The 24,425-nt window shown below is 47.6% G+C and overlaps 1 pseudogene; it reads right to left on the bottom strand.

The window, feature by feature from the left end:
• Window positions 1-17,363: 17,363 nt before the first annotated feature.
• Window positions 17,364-17,447, bottom strand: LOC127697996 (uncharacterized; annotated as a pseudogene).
• Between the last annotated feature and the right edge of the window lie 6,978 nt (window positions 17,448-24,425).

Below are 24,425 nucleotides of genomic sequence, written 5' to 3'. Positions count from 1 at the left end.
GATTTCAGAGACCATGAAATTCCCTAAACTGGAGTTACAGATGGTTGTGAATCACCGTGTGGGTTCTGGGAACTGAGCCTGGGTCTTCTGCTAGAGCAATGAGTGCTCTTACCTGCTGAGCCAACTCTCCAGTCGTGTGCTTATCATATTATAGCTGTACATAATGTTGGATATGTATGGTCAGAATCAGATGCATCGTGAGAAGGGCCAGCAGCAACTTACCTGTCACTCAAGATACAGAGCCAACTAAATGACACACCTTAGCAGTGAGCCCTTTTGTCTCTTCAGACCTCATAAGAAAAGCTCTGGGCAACAAGTAACCTGCAGGCTCAGGCTCTCTCCCCCACACCCCGATGCTCTTTGGTAGCTCTCCTCGTCTTCACTATTGTTTTGCCTATGAACAAAATCTCCTTGTTCACCTTTCTTTCCTTTCTTTGAGCAAGATACTGACAGCCTGGAGACACTAGGTCCCAGTGCTGGCCACTGGGAACATAATGAGTCTTGAGACACAGTACAGAGTTCTGATAAGGTGAGGAATGGGAGTTCCTTCAATAGCCACACAGGGACACAGAGAGAAATGAATTGTAGCAGCGAATTAGTTAAACTGCGTTGACTCCTGAGGGTCCCACACACGCTGCACCCACCCAAGAGCTGTGGATTCACGAATGAAAGACAAACACATACACAACAGCTAATTTTGATATACCTTGACTAGCTCAATAGCTGGGCACTTCTAAACCTCCCTGAGGCTAGCACACATTTTCCTCCAGTATTCTTGGCTTAACAACGTCTAAATCTGTATTTTATTTTTGTTGGCCTGTTACCTGCTGGGCAGCCTCTCCCTGCTATAGGGCTGATTTCCCTTTCCACCTACATTGCTGGAAGCTTTCTGTCCTGAAACTCATAAATCTGATCTACCCTTCCGAGTCATAGTGATTCTCCTCTTCCCCTCTCCCTCAGTTCCTCGCCCAGGTAACCTAAAAGTCCCACCCCATCTCCCTGCCCAGCCATTGGCTGTACAGCAATTCTTTATAACCAGTCGAAGCCAGCTGGGGGCAGGGACCCTCAGGTCTGGCGACTTATGGGAGCCAATTAAGACAAAGCATTAGAACCGATTCCCAACATCTCACCCTTTCTGCCCAAATTTTTAAAAAAGGCTCTTTTCTCAGACACAAATTGAGCATAACCATAACAATTATGTAAATTACAAAGTGTGATCTATAATTAACATCCAGTCCATCGCATCTGTCAATTAGATACAGTACTCTATTTATCCTGACTTAAAGAGTTTACAATTTTATACCTGAATTATGTTCTGACTTTAACTTGCATTGCCATCTGAAAAACATCCTTTCCATATTATCTTCCTCGACGTTAAACAACTTGAATTTGATTATGAGACTACAACTAGTCTTCAACCCCATCAGAAATCTGAGAATGAATTAAATATTACCTGAAGATATAGGAAACACGAAACATAGCCTCTAAAACTTAACCAGTTGCAGAGACAGCTGACTACCTGGGCAGTCTCTCATTTCTCTAAACACTGGAGCATATGTCTTCTTCTGGCTCAGAGCCATCTGACAGACCTTGAAACGAAGCAGGAACTATGAAGGACTTGTTTATCCTGTATTGGCAGAGTTAAACTGTTGCCTATCCTGCATTGTGTGCCCTTTGGTAGTCAGGCCTTTATGGAAATTAGATTACTAACTACTGCTCTGTGAATAAGTTACTACTTTAACTCAAGTTGTCAGAAGTGATATGGAGAAGCTAAATGACTTATCTGGGGTCATTCAACTAGCAAGTAGTGGCAAAGGGACTTGATTCCAGGGAGCTTACCTCCAGTGTCCCCGTACTTAATGACAGCCCACTTTGCTCTTCTGTGAAAACTCATTCATTTAATCTGTCTGTCTCGCTCTTTCTCTCTCTCTGTCTGTCTCTCCAGGGTTTCTCTGCGTAGCTCTGGCTGTCCTGGAACTCATTCTGTAGACCAGGCTAGCCTCAAACTCATAGAGATCTGCCTGCCTCTGCCCCCAAGTGCTAGGATTAAAGGTGTGTGCCATCATCACTTGGCTATGAAAGCACGCTCTTAAGTTAGACTCCCTTTGGTTGTGGGAGGTAGAACAATGCCAAGGATATGCCAGGCAAGGTGGCAGCAACTGCAAGGCTTGGAGCCTCAAAGAGGAGCAATGAAAAATGGGGCAGGTACAGGAGAGACCCTCCGTGTGCATGGAGGTGAGGGACTTTTGCTGCCGTGGCCTGAACATAGGGCATCCTGTCATTGAGGCTAGGGGTGAGGGAGACACTGGACCAGAGCCTGGCCCAGTCTTGCAACCTGTGCTTTTTTTTTCCCCTTAGCTTTCCACTCTCAGTGTTCTTCTCATTCTTCATCTTTGTGGTGTGTGTGTGTGTGTGTGTGTGTGTCTCTGTGTGTGTGTCTTCAAACCATTTTCTTCCCATTAGCTTCTCTAAAGAGTGAGTGCTGCAGGAGGCAGCTTTGATCTCCTTGGCCAATCCAAGGGTCAGTCAACTGTCAACTCCAATAGCCGGACAAGTCCTCACTGGGTCTCATTCTCTTCATCAAAGATTCAACAGGAGGGGGTTGTGTGTCCAGCTTTAAGGCCAACAGGGGGCCATGGGGTTGCTTTGGACGCCCTCTTCCTTTGGAGGTTGGCTCTTTGGTGTGTCATTCCCCACCTTTGTTATTCCCGACTTTTGCCTGTGCCGGTTTTGATACTTCAGTTCTTCCTGAATCCACCCAGTGAACTGGCTTAGGTAAAGGCTCCCTCCTTTTCCATACTGTCCACTCCACTGTCATTTTGGATGCCAGTTATTGGAGAGCAGAGGGCAAGGCTAGCCTGGCAACCACTTCTGCAAACTCTGGATTCGTCATCCTGTGCCTGGGCCGGCCGTCCAGCTTCTGGGCTTCTGCACCTGAACCAGGCAGCCTGGCTTGTGACTGCTCTCCAGTTCCCCACATAAAGAGGGCCGAGCACAACAGAGCTGAGGAGTCTTAGGAGGCAGAGGCCTGAGATACCCAAGCACAGGCCTCTCAGCCCCTCAGCAAAGAGGGGCTCCTGCAGTTGTGGGATGGGAGGAGAGAGGACGCTGGAGGTGGTATTGTATGTAATGGTTAATCTGTCAACTCGATTGTATTGAGAAGCTTCTGGGAGACTCGTGAAGCGCACCCCAGGGTGGGACTGTCAGGTGTTCCGGGAGGGATTAACATTCCCCCTTCTCTCTCTTTCTCTCTCTGTATGTGTATGTCTGTCTCTCTGTGTCTGTGGGTCTCTCCCTCTGTGTGTGTCTGTCTCTTGCTGTATCTATTTGTCTTTCTCTCTGTGTGTCTATCTGTTCCTTTGTGTGTGTATGTGTCTGCCTCTCTCTTCCTTCCCTCTCTCCCTCTCTCTCTCTGGCGTGTGTGTGTGTGTGTGTGTGTGTGTGTGTGTCTCTGTGTGTGTCTGTCTCTGTGTGTATGTGTATGTATGTGTGTGTGCCTGTCTCTGTCTGTCTCTGTCTGTGTGTATCTATTTGTCTTTCTCTCTGTGTCTCTGTCCCTCTGTGTATGTGTGTCTGTCTCTGAGTGTGTATGTGTCCGTCTCTCTCCTCCCCTCTTCTCCCCCTCTGTATGAGTGTGTGTGTCTCTGCCTGTCTCCCTTTCTCTGTGTCTGTGTGTCTGACTCTCTCTCTCTCTCTGCCTGTCTCTCTCTGACACTCTTTTCTTTGTGTGTAGGGTGTGTGCACACCGATGTGAGCACGGAGGCAGAAGGTGCCCAGCACGCTCTTCCATCGCCCTATTCCTTATTCCTTTGGGTCACTATCTCTCCCTGAATCTGGGGTTCACATTTTCTTGGCTAAGCCAGACACCAGACACCAGCAATCCTCTCCTCTCTCCTCTCCTCTCAGGCTCCTTTGGAGTTGGGGCTACAGGCAGGGGGACCTGGGATGCTCAGCTTGCTGTATGCTTTCTGGGATCTGAACTCTGGTCCTCGTGATGGCACAGCAAGCAGTCTAAGCCACTGAGCCGGCTTCCCCGCTCACAGTCTCAGACGCTTCTGATCGTCTTCCAGCATTGTCTTCCCAGACCTGACACATACCAGCATTAGCTAGAAAGGCTTTTGCACAACTCTGGGTCCCAAGTGCCGCCGGCCTAGTGGGGCGATAAACACCGATAAACATGTGGCAGAGAACAGTATGAATTCACTCTGGAGTCTCCCACCAGCCTGCAGATGACCTTGGACAAATCATTTCCCCTTTTTGGGTTTGGTTTCTTCAACTAGGGCAAATATATCTACCTGCCTATATGTCTCATTGGGTTAAAGGCTAAAACATGTCAATTTTTTCAATGCACCTACAAGTTCATTTACCCCTTCACTCAGGCACATAGAAAATATTCCAAAAGGAGCCGGGCAGTGGCAGCGCACACCTTTAATCCCAGCACTTGGGAGGCAGAGGCAGGCAGATTTCTGAGTTCGAGGCCAGCCTGGTCCACAGAGTGAGCTCCAGGACAGCCATGGCTACACAGAGAAACTCTGTCTCGAAAAAAACCAAAAATCCAAAAAACAAAACAAAGCAAAACAAAATTCCAATTCCAAAATGACCTGTAAAACATGGGGGACCTGGGATTCACTGATTCGTGTGAGACTCATGTGAGATTCATGTGATTCATGTGAGTCCGGAATTAGGGCCCAAGAAATGTCTGGGTAACAAAGCCGGTAAGCCCCAAGTGCACCCACCCGGATGCACGGTCCTGGGGTTGTTTTATGTGTATGAGTATCTTGTCTGCGTATATATCTAGCTAACATTTTCCTACCTTGTACCCATGGGGGCCGGAAGAGGGCGGCAGATTTCCTGGAACAGTTGTGCTGGGAATTGAAATTGGGTCCTCTGGAAGAGCAGCTAATATCTTAACCTCTGAGCCAACTCTCATTTTTTTTTTTTTAAAGATTTATTTTATTTTTTTATGAGCATTTTGTCTGCCCGAATGTATCTGTACCACGTGCTTGCTTGGTGCCCTCGGAGGTCAGAAGAGGACCTCTGGAATTCTTCTGAAACTGGAGTTACTGATGGTTGTAACCCATCACACGGGTACTAGGAACAGATCCTGGGTTTTCTGCAGGAGTAGCCAACGCCCTTAACTGCTTAGTCATCTCTTGAGGGCCCGGGAGCCACGCCCAGTTCTCTTTCCTGTAACTGCTGCCATCTCACTGATTACTGCGGTCCCTGTTCCGTACGCCGAGAAACAGGCTCGGACAAAGTAAATATGTCTGCTCACATAGCTGGTAGTAGAGTCTAGACTCATCCCAGGGTTTAGTGGACTGGCGTGTGTGTGTGTGTGTGTGTGTGTGTGTGTGTGTGTGTGTGTGAGGCTCCTGGTCCCACAGCTTCTGCAGTCCATAATCTCTGCTGGTGGGGGCGGGGGGCGGGGCGTAGGCAAAAGGTGTGTCTTAGGGTTTTACTGCTGTGAACAGACACCATGACCAAGTCAAGTCTTATAAAAGACAACATCTAATTGGGCCTGGCTTACAGGTTCAGAGATTCAGTCCAGTATCATCAAGGCAGAAAGCATGGCAGCATCCAGGCAGGTGTGGTGGAGGAGGAGCTGAGAGTTCGACATCTTCATCTGAAGGCTGCTAGTAGAAGACTGACTTCCTGGTAGCTAGGATGAGGGTGTTCAAGGCCACGCTCACAGTGACACGCCTACTCCAACAGGGCCACACCTCCTAATAGTGCCACTCCCTGGGCCGAGCACCCACAAACCATTGCAGGGCAGCACAGGCTAATGTGGCCGTGTGAGGCCTTAGTGACCTGAGCGGGAGGGTCTGGGACAGGGCAGAAAGTGAGCGGCAGAGGACAGACCAAGTGGGTTAGGCTTGGAGAGCCGGGTCTCAGATGATGAGGAGCTCCCTCGGGAGGCTCCCTGGCCACACCATCACAGCTCGGGGCCAGCCTCTTCAGGCGCACATTTGTGTTACTTATACTGCAAATTCTTCCTCTTTTTCCATGTGAAGGCCTCAAGGGCGAGACTCCATTACATATTACCCAATACAGCCTAGTGAAGATTAGTGGGTGATTAACGAGGACTCTCGGAGTAAACAATTAGTACTGACCATTCCTAAGATTGTAAAGCATGATTCATAGACATTTTGTTATTTACTGATTCATTAAAACCTACGCACATTTGCTGAGTCGTCAGTAACGAACCTGGCTGAGGATGCGCCTTTGGTACAATGGGAGTCTAGCATGTTTGAGTTCTGGGTTCAGTTCCCAGCACTATAATAGAAAAAAACAGCCAAGACAGCCTGTATGTGCCCAAGGGATTCATGGTGGATTAGGGCAAAACAAAAGCAGAAAAGACAGAGCCTTATATGTGAAGCACAGAGGAGGGTCATGGGAGGTCCCACGAGGGATGAATCAGGGCCATGTTTGTGAGTGAGGGGAACCAGGAGAGAGCCTGATGAAGGCCACCATGTATATCTGGGGAGCCAGGGAAGGATTTTGTTTGCTAGCTGCCGCCAGGAGGGGAGTGGCGAAACACTTTTGATTTGAAGACAGAATGCTTTGAACTTTATACCTGTTATCTCAAATTACCCTAAAAACTGCAGCAGCTGCAGCTGCTACAGCAGCAGGAACAGCAACGAATGAGCAAGAGCTAGCTATTTCTTTAAAAAAAAAAAAAAAAAATCCGTTTTTTGTTCTTCCTGCGCTACTCTCATGCAGTACCCACTCATGGCCAGAAGAGGGCAGTAGATCCTATAGAACCGATTTATGGTGAGCTGCCGCGCCGGGGCTGGGACTCCAATGCGTGTCTTCAGTGCTCTTAACCTCTGAGGCATCTCTCAAGCCCTGAGCTGGCTAAGGCTCACACACAGGCTGCTTACCTGTGCTATTTCTGAACCGGGGAGGCCACCGGAGGAGGGAGGCCACCAACTTCCTCACTTTCCAAAGGAAGTGAAGACCTGGGGTCTGGGATGGATGTGTGTGAAGGATGTGTATCTGGCCCTGTGACACACAGTTGACCCTGGCTCTGCACTGCCTGTTTCCCCTGGAAGTCTTCAGCCCAAGATATGTCTGAACCAAGCAAAGAAACAGAGAGTGAAGCCAGCTCAGGCTGCCCTAGAACTTCCTCCCAATGAACTCATCTGTCACAGAAGGGACCAGAATGTCCCCAGCCACAGCTATTACTTTCTTTGAGTGGAGCTTTTTGGCCAGCTATTGAAAGTGCAAACCCTCAGCTCCTTCCAGGCAAAGCTACCCAGGGCATCCCACTACAGGCGTCTACTAGTCTTGAGGCTTATTCAGTTCGCACGCCCATCTGTACTCAGGCCTGTCAGCTGTACTCTGGCTTTGTACGGTTGGTAGCCAGCCAGGCTTCTTGGTCATCACCAAGGCAGGAGCCTCCCTGTTATCCCACGAGGGAGGAGGCAGACTTGGGAGCCTTTTACATTTCCTAGTTCCCCCTGTCCTCCATGTCCCCAGGATTGGGTCTGTAGTGTTAGCACAGTTGTCTTTATCTGTTCCCCATATTCTGCGACCTCTAACAGTGGTTTCTGGGAAGGGGAGGGTCTCCTTGTTGGCTGGAGCTGCAGCTACAGCGGCCTGCATTGAACATATATTTTTCCCCTAAAACATTTTCTTCAATGGCCGTTGCTTTCTCTTTCCTTCCTTTCTTTCTGTGGGCTACTGAGACTGCATCTGTGTCAGTGACTGGGTCACTTTGTCACAGCCCTGGGTCCTTCCAGCTTTCATCCTACAAAGACTCTAACTGTTGGCCTTGGCACTAGATGCCCAACCTGTGGCCATCTGTCCCCTGCATGGACTCTTCTATCCGTGTGTCTTGATCCTAAAATCCCACTGGGTGACTCCTGCCTTTCCACTTCGTGAAAATGACCTGTGTACCAGTCCACCGTGCTTTGGTGGCAACAGAAGGAGTAGAATAGGCAAACTATTGACTCTGTCTGTCCAGACATGGATCTTGTTTGAGCTGAACTGTGCCCTCCACCAATACTCTTGACTAGGGCTTGTCTGATCATGATACTTACCTAATGAATTCTCAACACACACCATTACTTGCAAAATTACCTTTGAAAGCTTTCTAGGATAGTAAATTTGCAACTGGCTAAAAAACTTCCTAGTATTCCTTGTTCACCACTCAAAGCCCTGGGCGGGCAGGCACCTGTCTGCGCCTGTTTCCAATGTCTGACATATGTTTATTTTTGAATGAGCCGTCATTATGTTTAGACTGTCCTTAATTCCAGTGACACTCATATTTTTTTTAATATTAAAAATTTCTATTTAGAAAAGTAGTATATGGGGGCTACAGAGATGGCTCAGCAGTTAAGAGCACTGGTTGCTCTTCCAGAGGACCCGAGTTCAGTTCCCAGCATCCACATGTCAGCAGGCAACCTTCTGTAACTCCAATTCCTGGGAAACTCATGCCCTCTTCTGGAGTCCATGGTCACCAGGCATGCAGGTGGTATATAGGCATTTTTTTTTTTTTTTGATTTGGCTTTTTGTCAAGACAGGGTTTCTCTGTATAGCCCTGGCTGTCCTGGAACTCACTCTGTAGACCAGGCTGGCCTTGAACTCAGAAATCGACCTGCCTCTGCCTCCCAGAGTGCTGAGATTACAGGCGTGTGCCACCACCACCCGGCGGTATATAGGCATTTACGCAGGCAAAACACCAACACACATGAACTTAAAAAATTTAAAAAGTAATACATACTTACTGTAGGAAAATTGAAGAACATATTTTAAAAATATGAAAACAAAACTCTCTGCAGTCCGTTTTTTTTGTAATAACCATAGAAAATGTTTGACAAATTTCATCGTGCATGAAGGACAACCACAGGGGCATGTGGCTAGGCCGTAGGCTGGGCACGGTGAGAACGCGCATCAGATCCAGGCGATGGGATACTTGTGTCGCTTCTGTGGGTTGTCTGATTTATTTGTCTTATTTTATATGTATGGATGTTTTGCCTTTTATATGTATGAATGCATATATGTATATGCACCACATGAATGCCTGTGCCCACAGAAGTCAGAAGGGAGTATTACATCCTCTGGAACTGGAGTTACAGATGGTTGTATGCTACTATGTAGGTACTGGGATTTAAACCCAGGTCCTCTGCAAGAGCAAAAATGCTCTAGAGTGCCATTTCGTCAATGTTTTGCTTCCTTTTTTGTTTTTTAAAGATTTATTTATTTATTTAATTTAAGTACACTGTAGCTGTCTTTAGACACACCAGAAGAGGGCGTCAGATCTCATTACAGATGGTTGTGAGCCACCAAGTCTAAAGAAATATGACGAACTTATATAAAATTCTTCTTCTTCTTCTTCTTCTTCTTCTTCTTCTTCTTCTTCTTCTTCTTCTTCTTCTTCTTCTTCTTCCTCTCTCTCTCTCTCTCTCTCTCTCTCTCTCTCTCTCTCTCTCTCTCTCTCTCTTCTTTCTTTCTTTTTTTTTTGAGACAGGATTTCTCTGTGTAGTCCTGGCTCTTCTAGAACCCACTCTGTAGACCAGGCTAGCCTCAGACTCAGAGATCTGTCTGCCTCTGTCTCCCAAGTGCTGGGATTTTACTTTTTTTTTTTTTTTTGTAGTTTTTTTTTTTTCAAGACAGGCTTTCTCTGTGTAGCCTCACTCTGCAGACCAGGCCTCAAACTCAGAAATCCACCTGTCTCTGCCTCCCAAGTGCTGGGATTAAAGGCATAGGCCACAACCCAGAGGGCATGGATGCGATGGGCCTTCTCTCTGCGGATGGGATTCAAATTTTCTTCTTGTTGCAGACTAGCTTTCTGTGTGTGCTTTGGTACACGGAGGGAAAGGACACCTCTAGCATATCTGAATCTGAGGCTAAGGAGAAGTCAAGCCTGCAATAGAACCTCTTGGCTCCGAATCCAGATTTCTAGGGAGGGACTCTGATTGGCCTGGGCTAGGTGGGTTGTGCATGGTTTGTCTAGTCGGTGCTGCTGCTAGGGGAGTGCAGTGCACAGGGCCCTGGGTGTCATGCTGTTATTGTTGTATAGATACGCAATTTCTGGGGAGGAAGCAGTCGGATCACTGGTCCTAGGAGTGCCCTGGACAGTATACCTGTGAGAGAGGTTTAACAAGTACACACACACAACTGCAAGCTGCTCACTGCCCGAGAGACAGTAGGGGTTCTCTTCAGGCCTAATGGGTGTCTCAGTCCCATGCACCTAGACTTAAGGATGACAGCTACCGTGCCACCCACCCAGGCTTTGGTTTAGGAGTTCCTGCGGGGACAGTGTAGCTTACTCAGGCAGGTCCACTCAAGAGGGAGAACGTTAGACTCTGGCATCGGCAGGTCCATAAAGATGTTTTATGGAGGAAAGCACTGCAGTCTTTCTTCTTGAAGCTGGCTGGAGTGCAGACACCGAGGCACAGGCCAACACTGTGCTGCTCTGGGCTCAGGGATCCAGCCTCAGCCTCCAAGAAGAGGGGCAATGGGTGCTTGACTAGTACTGCCTTGAGGCCCCGGCCCTGGGTGGCAGAATATTGCTGGAGAGGACCCTGCCCTAGGGCTGCTGGATCATTAGCAGTTGTTTTGACACATTGCTTTATAAGAACTGCCCACCCCCTCTGACAAGCCGTAAATATCCCAAAGGCCGGTCGTGATTGCATCATCTCTGTGCCCAAGTACAGTGCTGTTGTTTTAAAGACTCATTTTTATTGATATGGATGCCCAGTTTTCCCTGCATGTATGTCTGCATCACATGTCTGGTGCCCATGGAGGCAGAAGAGGGCACTGGTCCCCTGGAACTGGATTTATAGATGGTTGTGGGCTGCCATATGAGTACTGGGGATTGAACCCCGGTCCTCTGGGAGAGCAGCCAGGGCTTCTAACTGCTGAGCCATCTCTCCAGAGCCCCACATTGTGCTATGAAACAGCAGAGCAGTAAGTGAGCCTTACCCAGTGCCAGGGGTTCTATGAGTAGCTCGTAAATCAGAGACTTTTATTATGGTCATTTCACAGAGGCTGGAGCATAGAAAGGTTAACACATCCATGATTACCCAGAGCCCCAACTCGTCAAAGGGCTCCTAGGTTTCTAGGGGAAGCACCCCTGAATTACTCTGGCTTGCGAGGGACAGATCAGAAGCCATGTGTTCCTGGTCTACTCTGTTGAGTGATGGGTAGACTCGTGGCCTTGAGACTTTCTCTGAAGGAGAAGTAATGAACACAAATACCTTTATAGCAATAAGACTTGTGTAGCTTCTGCAACACATTTATTCTTCCTAAGACAGATCTCACTAGGTATCCCAGGCTGGCCCCAAAGTGGTGATCCTTCTGAGTGCTGGGACTGCAGGCATGTTCCACCATGCCTTGCTTGCAGCATACTGTTGAAGAGGTTGGTGGTTTTTTTGGGGGGGAGGGGAGAGGGGCTGTTTGTCTTGTCTTATTTGAGGCAGGGTCTTACTATCTAGTCCTGGTGTTTAGTTTTCTATGTAACCTAACATGGCCTCTGCCTCCTAGCACTCAGGAGGCAGAGGCAAGCTGACTACTGGAAGTTTGAGGCCAGCCTGGTCTACATAGAGAGTTTCAGGCCAGCTAGGGCTATGCAGACATGACATACCCTATCTCAAAAAAAAAAAAAAAAAAAAAAAAAAGACAAACAACCCAAGTACTTTCCTACTTAATATTGTCTTAGATGCCGTGCAGCAGAGGGGCAGACATCACTTCTACCCTAGGGAAGGAATTAATTCTAAGAGAAGCCCTCCCCCAGCCTGTGTGCTGAAACCTCATTCACCATCTGTGGCAGCTCGTGAGAGGATTGGATTGTTGCCAGTTTACAGACACAGTATGTGAGGCTCAATTTGCCCAAGAACTAGGAAGTAGGAAGGCCGAGGGTCAAGACCTGGCTTGGGGGCTTCTAAGCACCAGCTTGGTCATCAAGAAAGGGTCATCTTTGCTGAATGCATGGCAGGGCAAGAGGGAGACACTGGGGAGGGTGACATGGAAAGGAGAGGGGAAGGGAGGGGTCTGTCTCTCTACCTATCTATCATCCATCTATCTATCTATCTATCTATCTGTCTGTCTGTCTATCTATCTATCTATCCATCCATCCATCATCTATCTATCTATCTATCTATCTATCTATCTATCTATCTATCATCTATCTATCCATCTATCCATCCATCCATCTATCCATCCATCATCTATCTATCTATCTATCATCTATTTATCTATCCATCCATCCATCATCTATCTATCTATCATCTATCTATCTATCTATCCATCTATCTATCATCTATCTACCCATCCATCTATCATCTATCTATCTATCCATCTATCATCTATCTATCATCTATCTATCTATCCATATATCCATCCATTATCTATCTATCTATCTATCCATCTATCTATCTATCCATCTATCCATCTATCCATCCATCATCTATCTATCTATCTATCATCTATCTATCTATCTATCTATCTATCTATCTATCTATCTACCTACTGACCTATTGTACTAGGAAATGGTAGGAGAAGCAGATGGTAGAAGCAGAGTGGACACAATCAGTGTTTGCCTTGAAGAGAACCTGAGTGGTTGCTGACTGACTGGTTGATACACACTGAGCTTAAATATCTATCCCGTCTCAGCCTGTGCTTTCTTCTGGAGAAAATAATTGATAGGACAGAGCCTGAGTCTTTTTGGGGTGGTTGGAAGGATGCCCTGGGCACATTGGTTTTGAGCTGCCTAGAGAGGAGGGATCCTGAGCTACAGATAGTCACTCTGGGATGTCTAGGACATCAATTAAACATATTCAACCAACCATTTCTAGTGGCTCCAGCTCAGTTACGTCATAGTTTAGAGGAGGATATTGGAATGTTCAGAAAAACAGAGACCTGAGCTGCTCCTCTCCTGAGTCCCCTCCAGGCCTAGGCCACTTCAGTGATTCCCGGAGAATCCCCAAGCCTTCCCAGACACCCTGTGCCAGAAAACCTTGATATATTCCAATATATAAAGGTCACTTTCCCAGGTGGTGAAAATATAATTGAGCATTTGTTCCTGTCCCTGGGGAATGCCCAGATGTCTCACCCTCGATCTACAAGGTTGGCTCTCTGAGCTAGCATGTTCATTTGGTGAACCAAAGCATCGCAGGCATCCCCGCCCTTCAAAAGAGCAGGGAGATACTCTACTGAAGTTTGCTCCCTAGCACAGCTGTAGCCATCTTGTTCCATGCCTGCGAACTATTTCATACTGTTGCTGTAATATGCCTGCCAGTCGTTGATGCAGAAAAATTACCTGACTCAGAGCAGAGTCATGCTGACCATGTACTCTGTTATGTTCTGTGTGTTCTGAGGTTTGTTAATCTTAAAGAAATTCCAAAACCATGAGCTTCACTTAGGAACCATCAAATTAAAGGTCAATATGAACTGTTATGTCTAAAATAGCTTGAGTCAGGGCTGACTACCGGGCAGCGCTTCCAGTACCTGTGTATGAACTCACTGTGGTTTTTGCAGTTTTAGCCTTTTTAAGCTGGCCTTGTGAAATGTTCGGGGTTGTAGCTTCAGCTCCCGAAGCCTGAGCTATGTCCCTGATTGATCCATCTTGGGATATGCATTCATAAACTATCCCTGTCTGACAGAGATCAATGTTTGTGTGGTTTATTGGGTGACTCCTGAGACACAACACCTCCATGTAGGAAACAGGGGTGTAGGGATGATGGCTTTGACAGAAACAAGGGTCTGATTGACATAGAAGCTGAGGTGAAGCCAGAGACCCTGTACCCACTTTAGAGTCTTCCAAGCTAGAGAAAGCCAGAACCAAGATGGCACCCAGGACTCTGAGGAAGAGGGTGGGTCTCCCTGGGCCAGTTTGGAATCCTTTCCCTGGAGACACAAAGCAGTCGTGGTAAGTAAGACAAGCACAGGGTAACCAGGAAGATGGAAGGAATCCTGAGGCTCAGGGGAATGGGGTGTCTTTTGCTTGGGAGGCAGGAAGGAGACCCCCTCCTCTCCCAAAGCCCAGCACAGCAAGTGAGCAGGCAGCCAGTGCAGGCTGAGGATGTCCTTTTCGTGTGAGGAGAAACAATAGGACAGGGCATGGAAGTTCAGAAGTCTTCCAGGCCTGGGGGTTGGGGAGTCTGAGCATCCTTGGGTAATAGAGTTGAGGTGAGCAGGGAGGGGCTTGGGTAACCTGTGGTCAGCAGTAAGCCAGAGTTTGGTGGCCTGTCACTTTATTGTGTTTAGAGATGTCTCAGGGACTGAAACCTGCTCTTAAAAGAGAGAAACTATGTATGCATTAAGTTCATTTGTGTAAGTTCTGGAGCCATCAGTGTGAATTCACGGTGATATAGACGAGAACTCGGTAGATCTAGTGGGAATTTTCTGAAGTAATGGGGACTTTGATTCCATATCTTGGTTTATGTGCTGGTTATTTGCCTAAGCATATTAAACTGTTCACTTAAAATTCATTTTACTGAACATAAGTCATATATCAAATAGATAAGCAAAATCATCTTGTCACACTATCCTTAGAAGGGAGAAGATTTCTTCCTTACTGTAGGGAGGTAGACGAACTGTCTGCCCCAAGACAAGAAGCAGTTGAGTACATTTGAAAGCCTTTGGCTTTGTCACTCCCTAGCATTAATCTTGTTCCATTGTGATCTTAGATGATTAGATTTCCCGTGTTCGGGCTCCTAAAATGGGCTGCTGGGGGGTGTTCTGATAACCGAATGAGCGGTACACCTTGCCAGGTTTCTTCATTCACTCCTGCAGGAAGCCTTCCCCGACACCTCGAGGCCTCTGGGAATGCCTTCCTCCTCCCCACACACCAGCTTTTGGAACCTGTGCAATCCACATCTCGGTGTGGACAACAGTGTACTCTGACAGTTACAGAACCTTGCAGTGTTTGGCCAAGAGCCAAGCTATAAGTAAGGAATCTGCAAACATCCAGAGCCTGTGTATTATATTTTATCCTGTGGTCCCTGTGACAGCTGAGCTTCGTTGTCAACTTGAGTACATCTGAAATCAACTAAAAACCAGAGCTGCTGGGAACTCCTGGGAGGGATTTTCTTAATCGGGTTATTTGAAGCAGGAAGAAATCCACCCTAAATCTGGGCCATGCCTTCTGGTGGCCACAAAGGTGAAAGTGCGTGGAAGAAGCCTTTGCCTTCTCTTTGCTTGCTTTCACCCTTGCTAGAAAAGTCGTTTATTCTGCCGCTGAGGCTTGTATTAAGTCCTAACTTCTTCAGGATTCTGACAAAGACTGAAGGCAAGTAGCTCTCCAGAAATCCTCCAGGACCTGTAGCAGCAGTTGGGACTGCTGAGACATCCATCAAGTGTGGGGTTCTTGGCCTTTCTCCTTTGAGGTAGCCATTGCAAACCTAGCTAGACCAGAGCCTCTAAGCCACTGTAGTAAATCTCCTTTAAATATGTAATTAATTAATATAATTAGTTAATATGTTATTTTATCAGTTTTACTTCTTTCTTTTTTTTTCTTTCTTTGTTCTCTCTCTCTCTCTCAGACAGAGATTCACTGGCCTCAGCTTCCTGAATGATGTGATCAAAGGTGTGTTCTGGGCTGGAGATGACACAGCGGTTAAGAGCGTTGATTGCTCTTCCCAAGGTCCTGAGTTCAAATCCCAGCAACCACATGGTGGCTCACAACCATTCGTAATGAGATCTGACGCCCTCTTCTGGTGTGTCTGAAGACAGCTACAATGTACTTATTTATAATAATAAATAAACCCTTGGGCCAGAGCGCGCAAGGTTAACCGGAATGAGCAGAGGTCCTAAACTCAATTCCCAGAAACCACATGAAGGCTCACAACCATCTGTACAGCTACAGTGTACCATGTACATTAAATAAATAAATCTCTAAAAATAATAAATAAATAAATAAATAAATAAATAAATAATAAAGGTGTGCACCACCGCTGCCCCGCAGTTCTGCTTCTTCAGAGAACCCTAACACAGGGATACGTCCTTCTGTCCTCTATGACCCGTATGTCGACTCTCTTCTCAACTTCCATATCTTGGGGGAGGCCTAGGCCTTGCTCAGCCCTGCATTTCTCCTCTTTATTTATTTGTTGTTGTTGGTTTGTTTTTCAAGATGAGGTTTCTCTGTGTAGCCTTGGCTGTCCTGGAACTCACTCTGTAGATCCTTGAACTCAAGAGATTTGCCTGTCTCCAACTCCCCAGTGCTGGGATTAAAGGTGTGGGTCATCACCATCTGGCTAAATTCCTCCTACTTATTATAAGATGTGTTCCATAGGTGCTTAGCTAGTGAGTAACAGGTGGGTAGATAGAGTACAGGTGACAAGGACAAGTGCTTGGCAGGATGCAGAGTCTAGTGACAGCATGAATGAGTGAGTCGGTACGTGTGTGGGGAAAGGTGACTCGGTGAACAAGAATCGAAGCCATTAATGGAGGACACTGGTTTCCTGCCAAAGACTGTGTGGTGGTGTTGACCAATAGTCCAGTTCCAGAGTCCATGGAGGAGTCCAGAATGGGCCAGCCTGATGGACAGCATTAGGGAAGAGTTCAGTTGCCCCATGTGTACTCCTGAGGTGTCTCTCTGTCCCTCCATTGCTCCTTCCTTTCTTTCCTCCCTCCATCCTCTCCTTCCTCCCTCCAGCCCACTGTCTGCCACACTTCCAAGGAGACAGTAGTGTAAGAAGACTGAGGCAGAAAATGCCTCTGAGGGCCAGGGCCAGGAAACCAAGCCAGTGACTGTCCCTTCTCCAATCTCCTTGCCTCCTGTGACACCTCTCCCGGAGCAGATGCCTCCCTCATCTTTCAACCACAGAGCGGGAGTGTCTGTCAGGAGTTTGCATATTTATCTGCTCTGTAACGTTTACAGGGATTTAGTGTTTAATAACTGTCACTCCAATATATCTTTTCTTAATCCCTTCAGATCTGCCGCTGTAGCAATTTTAAATATTTATCAACAATGTTTGTGTGTTGCTGGTTGGGCTGCAATCTTCGTGTAATTAAAGATTTACAAGACTCTGTTTGAGATTTATGCAGGCTTGGTGAGATTACAGGGGAAGGGAGGAGAGATCTGGTCTTGCTTGGACTGTGCTGTTTGGAGTCTGAAGCTGGAGTTGGCTTTCCTGGGAAGGGTCTCACAGGCCTCCTCCTTCACCACTGGGAAGGGTCTCACAGGCCTCCTCCTTCACCACTCTTCCACACAGGTATCCAGTGCGATGGCGTGTGTGGTAAGATGCAGGCAATGTGCCTGTGCTCTGCCTCCCTTCAGCGGGTGGCACGGGGCAGAGCAGAAAAAGGCCACTGCTGATTCGCAGTTTACATTTTAGCAGCAGAGACAGACAAGAAATATGGGAATGCCTTGTTTGTTTGCTTTGTTTTGTTGAGATGAGACAGGGTTTCTCTGTATAGCCCTGGCTCTCCTGGAACTCTACATAGTCAGAGAAACTTCTCTAGTAACAAACTATAGAAATGATCCCTGAAAGTATAGTCTTTCTCCTGGAACTCTAGACCAGGCTGACCTTGAACTCAGAGATCCACTTGCCTCTGCCCCTTCAGTGCTGGGATTAAAGTTGTGTGCCACTACCCTTCAGAGGGAAAGATCCTGAAAGATAAAGGAATGCATTCCTTGGTTTTATTTCTGTTGTTTGTTTTTGTAGTTCTGAGAATGAAACCCAGGGTCTTCATTCTAGGCAAGAAGTCCTTTATCACTGTGCACATCCCTAGCCCCAGAGTTACTTTATTGTAAGCAATAGAAACTGGCTTTGGAAAACCTGGACATTTCTGGGAGAATAAGGAGAGGTCATAGGATCTAAGGAAAGCCAAATAGCAAAGAAATCATGGGTGAGCACTGGCTTGTGTTGCATTGGGTCCTTTGTGACAGGACACATCTGACAGAGACTCTGTCACTCTTTGCAGGGGAGACCAGTGGGTCTTGACTGAAAGTTCTGTAAGATTATATAGGGGTACAGTGGCATGCTTTTAATCCCAGCACTTGGGAGGCAGAGGCAAGTGGATCTCTGTGAGTTCTGGGTCATTCTGGACTACATAAATTGCTCTAGGCTAGCCAGGGCTACACAGTGAGACCCTGATTCAAGACAAGACCAAAAAAGATTGTACCAACTGGGGAGGGGTGGTCACCTGGTGACAGTGGTGCCTACCTAGGTAGTGGTGATGCCAAAGCAGAACCCATGAGCGGGGATACTGAACACAGTTGGTTGGAAGAATCAGGCCTTTCCTAGCATGGCTGTGCTGAATCTGCGCTAAGCAAGGACACACGGGCCAGGGTGACTGCCTCCTCTCACAGACTGGGCTTGAGAAATGGATCCCTCTTCAGCCCTCATTCTCCCAGTACCACACATACACAGCCAGATTGCTTCTTCCAAATGGAATAGAGGGCTCCGATCCTGAAGGCAACTCCCCGGCTCTGAGCTTTAGTCACATTAAGTTCAGGAGGCCATCAGAGGATGAGAAGTTAGTTCTGTAGATTCAGGATTGTTGGGGTATGAAGTCTTCAGAACATGTATCATCCTGGGTTGAGTGAGGAGACAGAAACAGATCGTTACAGTAGGCCAGTGACAGAGGCAGGTTGGACTGGGTTGCAAGTATCTTCTCTAAAACAGTTATTTACTGATGGAAATTGCCCTACCTACGTTAATGGTGTTCAACATTTTGATATGCTTTGTTGTTAGTATTTCCCAGTTTTCCTTTCCTTTGGACCATGGATAGACTAAACCCCTGGCTGGTCACCGGGCAGATCTTGATTATGCAATTCAAGCTGCCCATCATGGCTGACCTGGCTGTAAATTCAGCCATAGAAGCAGTGCTCCGTAGATAAGAGCGAGTGTTAAAGGAGGTGGTGGCCACATAGATGACAATGGCAACCTGTGAATTAGAGGAGCATGTCACCAACACTGTGAGTGTACCTGCTCCAGTGCTGCCCTGGTTCCCTCTGTCCCTGGCTGGGGACGGGCTAGACAATCTCTGAAGTCCTTTCCAGGTCGAAAGACATTCAGATTGATGAGTGAACACCCCTGCCCTCCACTCTCCTCCTCCCCAGCACACGGTATACACACTGCCCCCAATACACCTTGCCTCTCTGCAGCGCTTGAGCCCTGTGCCAACCTGCGCCAACCATAAATGCAGTGAAACGGTTCTCCGCTCACTCTGGCCACCGCTCCTGCCTCAGTTACCATCTCACAGGTTGTCTCTGGACTCTTTTTTGTTTTTAGATAGTATCTTATGTGTAGAGGCTTTTTGCCTGCACGTATATCTGTGCACCATATATGTGCCTGGTGCCCATGAAAGCCGGAAGAGGGTGCTGAATCCCCTGGAGATGGAGTTACTAGTTATAGCTTGTTGCAAGTCAAGTGCTGCAGAGAGGCAAGGTGCTAGCTTTGTTAGATAATGTCCATACTGGGCTAAATGGTGGCTCAGTGGGTAAAGCCACTGACCCTAGTTCAGTCCTAGCACCTGGATGATAGAAAGAGGGAACTGACTCCCTAAGTTGTCCTCTGACCTCCACACGTCCATGACAGGTTTACACACATGCGCACAGACAATAAATGTAATGAAATCTTTTGGAGAGAAAACATCCCTATGTTGTTGAGTGGAATCCCACCTCCTTAAAACTCAGACAGAGGGGTCTGAGTGTCGTCTGAGAACTCTTCACCTCTCTCTTCCACAGCTTTCTGGGTCTCATGGGCCACCATACATCCTGGTCCTACCTTGCCCCACCGCAGACTGATGGAACTCAAATTCTCCAGACTGTGGCTCTCAGGCCAAACAAGGTGAAGTCTAACCAGTGTGGTTTCAGGGTCATTGTTTTCTGTCTAGACACTGCAGTCATTAATGTCATTTCCCCTCACATTAGCTTTTTTTTTTTTTTTTTTTGCAAGAGACATTCTTTCTTTCACCGGTCTTCTTGCTGAGTCATGGCAGAGCGTGGCTCAAACAGGAAGTCCTATGAGAGAGCAAGACCTGCAAGCTTCCCTGGGTCATGTGTGATCCCGGAACCAGTATATAAGTGCAGGATGGAGGGGGGCAGGAGAAAGGGGAAGTGGGCTGCCCATACCTGAGTGCTCCCCTGATGTGGGGGTGCTTGTATGCTTGTGGAGCAGGGGAAGCCAGAACAGCAGCTGAGTGTCGCCTGCCTGTGTGTCTTTCTGTTCTCCCTTTGGATATCACTTGAAAACCAACATCCAGACTCAACTGAGCTTTGGACCTGTGTGGTTTTCTCCACGTTCATCTTATCCCACGGGGAGATGAAGAGAGCTGTTCACACCTGCTCACGTCTGCTCACACCTGCTCACACCAGGGCACCAGGGAACAGGTTCTGCCCAGCCACCGACTGCAGGCTGGAGGCTTCAGTTCTGTAGCACACTTCTCCCGTGGACACAATGCTCACTGATTTTGATTTTCTCCTAATTGAGATTTAATGTGGCTCAAGAAGGTTTGTTACTCCATTCCTTTGGAGTCCCCCAATGGGGGACTTCAAGGGAGCTCTAGTGTGTGTAGCAGGCAGAGGAAGGCCATCTCCTTGGCATTTACTCATCCTTTTTGCCCTGGGAGCTGTCTGGTCTCCAGAGTGGTTGATAAGAGGAGTCTGGGAAGCCTGACCCCTCAGGGAGCTTTAGAGCCCCTGCCACCGAGGCCCCTCTTTCTGGGGGGGAGAAGAAGCCCTGTGCTATTTCTCTTATCAGACGTGTTTGTGTTCCCTCAGCAGCTTGGAGCTTTGCCAGGACTTGGAGAAAAGCTTTGTCAGCAGCAGAGAAATCTTGTGTATGCTAGTAGAAATGAGGTCTCGATTGGGTCTCAGCTGTATGACCTTGAACAAATCATGTAATGTCTCTGAGACCCACGTTTCTTACCTATGTGCTGTCTGGGGAGACAAATGCTGCCTTGCCCACCTGACCTGTGGCCAGGGAAAGGGTCTGTAATGGGGGGGGGTGCTGAGTGGATGCTGAGGATGGTAGGGGTAGGGTGGACATTAGCACCAATGTCCTGGCTCTGCCAGCGGGTGTGGGCTCGTGGCTTCCCCTCCTCATTCTAGCTTGTAAGTTTTAAGGATTATGGGTGGAGTCAGTGATACATAGAGACCATGATAGCGTGGTTGGTACCTGGTAGGAAGGATCATGAGCCTGAGCTTAGTACCCAGAATTCCTTAGTGCCAGGCACACCAGCTTTAGGGATTCAGATGGAATTGGGACCAGAATTCAGCCCTGGCCAGGTCAGGTGGGCAGAGCTGTGTGTGACAGTGTGGGCTGGACCCTGTGCCGTCTGTCGTCTACACACAGCTGCTCCAGGGCTGGCAGCTCCTCACTCCCAGCACAGTGATACCCGCTGTGCTCCGCTGAGTTTGGACTTGGGGCTCCACAGCCAGGAGGGGAGAAGACTTGGATTCTCAAACCTGGCCCAGCTGAACGGGGCCTGGGATAGCTGGGTTCCCTGCTAAACTGAGGATGAATTATGTTCTTACATTTCTGCCTGAATGATCCCAGGTTTTGTCTGCTGGCATCAAGAGAATGAATGGTGAAGACTGTCAGAGCCTGGGGTTTCCACCAGGGCAGGGAAGTATCTTAGCCCCACCTTCCACACTGTCCCTGTGGTCTGTGGCTTGGGGATAAGTTTCACTTCACACCGCAGGAAAGGAGGCATCTGAGGTCACAGCAGTCACAGCTTTAGAACCATTAGACTCTGGTTCACATTCTGGGCTTGAGACAGCGTAAGTCACATGCCCTTTCTAAGTCTCTGTTTCTTTGACTATAAAATGAGGTTAATGTTTTCTACCCCAGCACAGTGGGTATTTCAAGGCATGAGACTGCTTGGGGCAACACTATCATGGTACACGTATCACACATTTGCCGAAACCCAAGGGATGTACAGAAGCATTGAGAGTGAGCCCAGGGGGGAGCACTGGGTGGTGATGATGTGCCCCACCGAGGCTGTGTGGTCGGATCACCCAGAAGCTGGATACCGAGGAGGACACTGTGAGGAGGGGAGGCTTGTGGGAATTCTGGACCTTCTGCTTGGGTTTTTCTGCCAGCCTAAAAGTTGAAGAAAAAGAAAAAATAAAAAAAAAAGAAAAAAAATTAAGAGATGTGGCTCAGTGGTCATGAGTAATTGCTTTTCTTGCAGAGGATCAGGGTTTGGTTCCTAGGACTTGTATGGAGGCTTGCAACTACCTGGAACTCCAGTTCCAGGGACCAATGCTCTCTTCTGGTCTCTTCAGCACTGGGCATGCAAATGGCACACACACATACATTTAGGCAAAATGCTCATATACATAAAAAATAAATAATTGAATAAATAGAGTTAAGGAATCAGCAAAAACCAAAACAAAAAGCCATCAACAATGATGACCAATAATTACTAAACTCAGACTTGAATACTGCTTTATTACATGTTCTCTCTTTCTTGTGTGTGTGTGTGTATGTGTGTATGTGTGTATGTATGAATGAGTATGCACACAAGATACAGCACACATGTGGAGGTCAGAGGACAACCTGCAGGAGTTAGATCTCATCTTCCACTGTGTGGGTCCTAGGATTCAAACTTAGGTCTTCAGACTTGGTGGCAAGCACCTTTGTTGGCTGAGAGATTTGCAGGCCTTACTCTTTCCTCTTTCCTCTCCTTATCCTGGGCTATGCACTCCTGTGGGAAGTTCAGGAGGGAGGGAACCCCACCTGTCTCCTGACTCTGCCTGCCTACTGAACACAAGAGCGGGATGGGGGGGTGGGGTGGGGTAGGGTACCATGCTCTTGGGAATTTATTTTATTCATTGCCTTCAAGGCTATTATTTTCTTCAGTTCTCCCAGGCCTGCTAGACGGCATGATACCTCAGGGGCTGAGTAATGCTAGGAGATTCCTCTAGAAGTGTGTGTGGGATGGGGTGGGGGAGATGAGGGTGTGTGTGGGGGGTGAAGGTGTCTGTGGGGGGAGTGGGCTAGAGCAGCCGCTGAGGTCCAGGGTTCTCATTGCAAGTCCAGAGGTCTAGGGAGTCCTTGACTCTCAACCGTGGTGATGCAGTGTTGGCTAGAGCAAAGGGGCCCTGTGCACTGCTGATGGGAGGCAACGTGCTGCAGCCCCTGGGGAAAACACACCGGCAACTCTTTACATGATTAAACATGATTGCCAAGTGATCTAGCAACCCTGCCCCTGAGTGCTCACCCTCTGAAACTGAAAATAGAGTCTTGAAGAGAAAGGAGGGCGGAGCCAAGAGGCAAAGCCAGTCTGGCCCACTGACAGGCAGCAGATAAATGAGACCCCAAGAAACTGCACAGGGCAATTTTGACCAGCCTTGAAAGAGGAAGGCAGTTCTGAGACAGGTCATAGTACATGTGAACCCGGACGACATTGTGCTAAGTGAAATAAGCCAGCCACAAAAGGAGATATAGGATTTGAGTCCATCCGCAAGGGAGGAACCTGAAATGGCTAAATCTATAGTGACAGAGGGTAGAATGGCCATTGCTCTGGCCCCAGGAGATAGCAGGGACACTCTTTGAGGTCTTGGGATAAAAGGTGTTCTGGAAACTGGTTTGTATCATGCACATAGCACTGGCAAAGATCTTTGACAGCATGGACTGGATCAGGAGAGGCTGTGTTAGGAGGACAGGGTTCAGATTACAGGGCAGCTGGTCTATTGGTTAAATATTGCATCCACTTGGAGTTCACAATATATAATTATATGCACATATACACATACACATAATTCATATATATGAATTATATATGAATTATATATATACATATACATATATATACATATACACACACCACACACACACACACACACACACACACACACACACACATATATATATAATTAAAATTAGTCTGGGGTGGCCTGAAACTTCTGATCTTCATGACTTAGCCTCCTGAGTGCCGGAATTACAGATACATTTTGTTCTCTCTCTAGTTGGAAGTGGTGGCACATGCCTTTAATCCCAGTACTCAAGAGGCAGAGTCAGGCAGATCTCTGAGTTTGAGGCCAGCCTGGTCTACATAGTAAGTTTCAAGACAGCCCAGGTTACACAGAGAGATGCTATAATACCGGTAAGTAAATAAGTAAGTAAGCAAACAAACAAATGGGTCATTTTAATAATGATGGAAGCTAGGGTGAAGGTGGGCTAGCAAGAGCTTCTTTGTGGGATCATCAGGAAGCAAAAGACACTCCCCACACGTGTTGTCTCACAGACTAGGGTCTGAGCTTCTCAGGCCACCCGCAGCGGGCGGGGGTGGGGCGCCCCATTGCTCTCTGGGGACTAGTGAGGACTTAGGGCATCTGAAGGAGAAAGCTGGTGGGTACATGGATGGCTAGGGGTCACAACTCTGTGACCCCAAACCGTATCGCTTCTCTCTCATGTACACATTCATAAGTATTTTCCACTTAATTTTGATCTTGTCTTATTTCTTCTCTGGAAAAGTAGTGAGCTCTAAACCCAGCTAGGGATCTGTCAACCTGCTCCTCTTCT

The sequence above is a fragment of the Apodemus sylvaticus genome, chromosome 12 (assembly GCF_947179515.1).
Source record: "Apodemus sylvaticus chromosome 12, mApoSyl1.1, whole genome shotgun sequence".
Taxonomy (NCBI): Eukaryota; Metazoa; Chordata; class Mammalia; order Rodentia; family Muridae; genus Apodemus; species Apodemus sylvaticus.
Note: the sequence above shows the minus strand (reverse complement) of the source record. Positions and strands in the feature narration are given on the sequence as shown.